The sequence below is a fragment of the Poecile atricapillus genome, chromosome 24 (assembly GCF_030490865.1).
Source record: "Poecile atricapillus isolate bPoeAtr1 chromosome 24, bPoeAtr1.hap1, whole genome shotgun sequence".
NCBI lineage: Eukaryota > Metazoa > Chordata > Aves > Passeriformes > Paridae > Poecile > Poecile atricapillus.
This window is the reverse complement of record NC_081272.1, coordinates 2,711,622-2,716,476: the sequence shown is the minus strand read 5'-3', so window position 1 is coordinate 2,716,476 and position 4,855 is coordinate 2,711,622.

Sequence of the window (4,855 nt, the reverse complement as noted above, 5' to 3'; positions counted from 1 at the left end):
CCCGTGCCTCTCCAGAAAGGCACTGCTGGGAAGGAGTGCCGGGGCTCATGTCTCCGGTGCTGTATCCACCCCTTCCCACCCTCTTGGGGTTCGGTCCTGCCAGTTCCACTTGTGGGCTGTCCTCACCACTTTGGGCCTTTTTACCGCTCCCCTTCTTGTGGCTCTGGATGTCACCACAGACACGCTTTTATGAGAGTGGGCTTGTGCAAGGCTTGTATAAAGTGTTCTCAGAAATACGAGGTCCTGTCATTTGTAAAACTAATAAAAATGTCCAATAATTTTTACAAGGGAAAAATGAGTCATTGGATGGCACATTTCTCATTACTGGCATTTTACAATTAAAATGAGCATCTATTGAATCAATCCAAAGCTCTTATTGTTAGCAGACACTAATAACTTCCTGAGCTATTGAAGATACTTTTTTTCTGAAGAAACATGACCCTTTGCCACGGCATTTCTCGTTGAGAGTGGTATCCAGCTGAGACCAGCTCTGCTCAGCTCCTGCTGGAGGGTTTTCAAACACATCCTGATGAGACTGGTGGCTATAACTGGGTGGGAAATTGTTTTTAAGCCCTCAAAAATGTTCAAGATTTCAAAATTTTTCCCGCTCCACATGGGGACGAAACCAGAATTGTTCAACATTTTTACCAAAAAAAAAAGGTCCTCATGGAAACCATCTCCGGAATAGCCAATAGCCATGGGTCACGCTGAGCCAGGGAAGCAGGGACCGTGGTGGCTCAGACCGCCGTGATGGTGGCTGCGCTGGCATCAACAGACTTCTGCTCCCAGGGTGGGACACCCATCCCAGACCTCGTGACCTTTTCTGGTGAAAAATTAATTCATTGAAACTTTCCCGTTTTCACTGCAGCCGTTGCATGTGCGCGGCCACAATCCGCCCCACGCAGAACATGGCAGGCCAAAGTGGAGGTGTCACCACCTCCTGCCTTTGGAAGACCAAGAATTTTGCAGCTGCTTGTGTTTTAAGGATGGTATATACAGTCAGAGCCTAATTTTCTACATTAACCTCATCTGCTGCTGCCTTCTGAAGATCAGCCTCCCTCCAGATATTGCGGGATAGATCCTGGCTGCCATAGTCACTACCTGCTTTTTGGAAATGGACACCCTGATGGAACAGAAGGTGTGGTCTGAGGAAGATTCAACAAGAAGAAGCCCCACAGAGGCACAGAGAGACTCTGAGTGACCTCAACAGTCCTTCTTTGTCCATGGGGGCTCATTTTAGCCACAGGAGATGAGACCAAGAAGAGCCAGCCCAACTGCAGGACTTGTTTCTCAAAGTTACTCCAGATGAAGCAAAAGAGATCAAAATGCAAAACCCATTTATTGCCTTCAGCAGAGGTGTCCAGGGAAAGCTCCCACTGCAGGATGTAGCAGAGGAGCTCCAGGTTGCTGTCTGGTTTTAGGAGTGCTCTTTTTCCGTGCTCAATCACCTGTACATCCTCAAGGCAGAGTGGGAAGCCCTTCCTCTGCTGTGACACTAGAGAAGAGAAGCCAAATTGCCCCGTGTGCCCAGTGAATACAGAGAGTTTCTGAATGTGAATGGACATCTTTCCTCTCAAGCCTCAGCGGGCCCCAGGCAGCCAGGCTGCTGTCACTTGTGGGGAGATTCAGTTCCTATTTGTACCATCAAACACGTGCAAAGCTGACAAAAAACTGCCATGAAATCCCACTGCACAGCAGTAACAATCCTGGCTTCTAAACACTGAGTGCCCTGCCAAAGGGCTGGCAAATCCAGATCCTGCTGGGCAGAGGCATCCAGATGCCACATCTGCCATGACAGGTCCTCTTGGTGCAGGTCTGCAGGAGACCAGCCCCAGCCCAGCCTCCCCATAAGCCAACTCTTTTCCAGAAATGAACACCTGCAGGGCTCAGAGACATCCATGATGGAGGCTTCTCTCCGTCTTGGTTGGAAGAGTCCTTATTTGCATGGAGCAGAGGGCTGGAGCTTAGTTTTTCTGGTTGAGCAGTCCAACAGAAGAATGCCAGGCTCTGCTCCCTGAGCACCACACTCGGGACTCTGCTGTCCCCATCCTCCCCATGGCTCTCTGGAAGAGATGGCTCTGTCCCTTGGGAAAGCACCATGAGAGAAGGGATGCTGATGCGGGGCCCAGATGCTGGGGAGAAGCAGATGAGGCTGTTTTCCATTCTCTGTTGTTGTGCAATGGCCCCAGCACTGGAGACACTTCCCACTCCTTTGCCTTTGCTACTGAGCATGGGGGTTGGAATGACAATATGTATTGTCATTTATAAGCTCTTTAGGACCCTCCTGGGACCTACGTGCATAAATCTTAGGTTTGCTTCAGCATTCCTTTTTCCTCTTGCGCTCTTGCAGCACAGCTTCTGCCTGTCCTGCCCATCTGCAAGCCTGAGCTTTGCAGAGTCTGAGTCCTGTTCCCAAGAGCATCGGGCTGTGCTGTTGCCATGCTCATCTGCTGTTGCTCCAAAGGGAGGGCTTGGGAATGAGCTGCTAACGCAGCTTGGCCTGGCCACAGTGCTGCTGTGGCTGCCAGGTGCCTGAGCACAGCACACACAGCGGGCACTGCCGACAGCTGACAAAAATGCCAGGAACTTCCCTTTATGGCTCTGTATTTCCCGTTACATTTTTATGGGATTTCCTCGGCACCCAAGAGCCCTGTGACTGGCAAAGCCGAGCGGGAAGACCTGCTGCCCGCAGGGTACAGGACTGGGGAGCGGCGGGCTCCTGGTGCCCAGGGCTGCCCGATCCGGGAGGGTAGCCCCGAGCGCGGGTGCATCAGCCCGGCCACCCAGCCGCTGCAGGGACAGCTCCCCGGTGCCACCACCCCCGGCTCCCCGGGGGCTGCCGTGTGCCCGGCCGGCAGTGAATTTGGCGTCCCCGTCGCAGGGACTCATCGGCTGATGTCGCAGGATTTCCTCCCCCCGCCGGGAGCGCACAATAGCGGGGACAGGCTGCTCCGCAGACAGCCTAATCCCTTGGCGATTGTGCCGCGTTTCGGGGGGTGACAATGGCTCAATGAAGGTTTGCAAGGTTAGCAGGAACGTTAATCCTTACAGAAGAAAAATGTGACAATTACTTAATGCCGTGGCTGGGAACTTTTGTGCAGCCCTTCTGGGCAGTGTCTCATCCACAGGCGCTGCCGAGAACAGGCGCTGCCCGGGTACCTGCGACAAGAGGGTCAGAGCTGCCAGAGCTGCCACATATCTGCCCAGCCTGGCTCGGCATCTGCTCATCCCTTGGAATTCCCATTCGAGCGATGAAGCTCCTGCCACCACCCAGTGAAAGAACAAACATGTCCATGGCCAGAGCACAGGTGGCTCTGAGGCTCCCAGAGCTTTTCGTTGCCTCAAGCTAATTTTCAGAAAATCTGGTGTCTCTTACAATTCAGAAATGTTGCAGAAGAAATGCAGCTGAGGAGCCGCTGCGGGAAGGACGTGGAGGGCACACTCCCACCACGCTGCTCTGGGGGCACGGTGGAGAACATGACCCAAGCAGGGCCCAGAGACATGCAGAGGAGGGGGCAGGTGGAGGGAGGGGGGGCCTAGAGGGGTTGGAAGAGGGAAGCAGCAGAACCTTGGTCACTGCACAGTGATCCCAAGGGTTTGTGATGACACCATCCAGGAGGAGGGGAGGGAGCCTCTCTCCTGGCAGAGCAGACCTGCCCCACGGTCCCGGCGTCCCGAGGTGTGGGCTCAGTGGGGTAGGGAGAAAACCCTCAGCTGGGAGCCTGCGACAGCTGCCGGGGGCTGGAGAGATGTGCGAGCGCAATTGTGTCAGCGCAGAGCCTCGGCCGCTTCCGCAGGACGCTTCTTCTGGCATCAGGGAGTCGCTGGGAGGTGGAGGAATGAAACACCCACGGCGCTGCCAGCCCAGCTTGTGTGCGGAGAGCTGTGACAGCCATCCGGGGATTTCTCTGGCTGCAGCGACCGAGGCAGGGGAAGGAAGGGATAAAGCACTGAGATCACAGACGAGATCCCGCCTGCTCGCCCAGAGGCAGGCGCAACACCACAGCACGCCCCGCCAACCTGCTCCCGGCGGCGCTGGCGAAAGTGCCGCCGTGCTGTCCCCGGCTGACCCCGCAGCCGTCCCCACGGAACGCGGCTCACCGGCGGCCAAGGGCAGCAGGGACAGCCGGGCACGGCCGGAGCGACAGGGACCCCGCCGTGTGCCTGCTGCTCCAGCCAGGCTGGGGCAACATCTCAGCCTGGGCAGAGGTGAGCGCCTCTCCAGGTGTCCCCTGCGTGAGGCTGGCAGCCCGTCCCGGCTCCCCTCGGCTGTCTGCGTGCCTGGGACAGCTCAAACCAGCCCCTCGGAGAGAGAGAAGCTTCCAGAAGGCAGACCCAGACCCCCGTGGGGCTCTCGGGGCAGCCTTCCCTCACCTGCTCCATCCCTCCCTCCTGTTCCTGGCCACACCCTGGGCACATCGGGCAGGGCAAGAGGCCACGAGCTGTGGGGCAGCAGGGTGGGCTGTGCCCGCTGCTGGTCCTGAGCAGCCTCCTGGTTGGGATTCTCATGGCAGGGTGCGTGTGTGCGCTCTGGTGGGTGTGTCGGGGCCATCGCGGCGCGGCGGAGTTCAGGCACTGCAGGCGGAGAGCGCAAATCTGCCTCTGATTAAATCGGCCCTTTGTAATATAACCTATATAAGCCTGCACTTAACACCCATCGTCGTGAGGAAAGCCCAGGCTCTCTTCCAGCCAGTTGGGCTGCGTGCCTCCGGGGCAGATCTCCCAGGGACATGAAACTGCCGGGGCAGGAACTTGGATGCATTTCTGTGCGGATTCTTCCCCCTTCTAGAGAGGCACAATGGGGCTTTGCATGAGTGATACAAACATGCCAGTTGTACTTAAGGTTGACAAATAA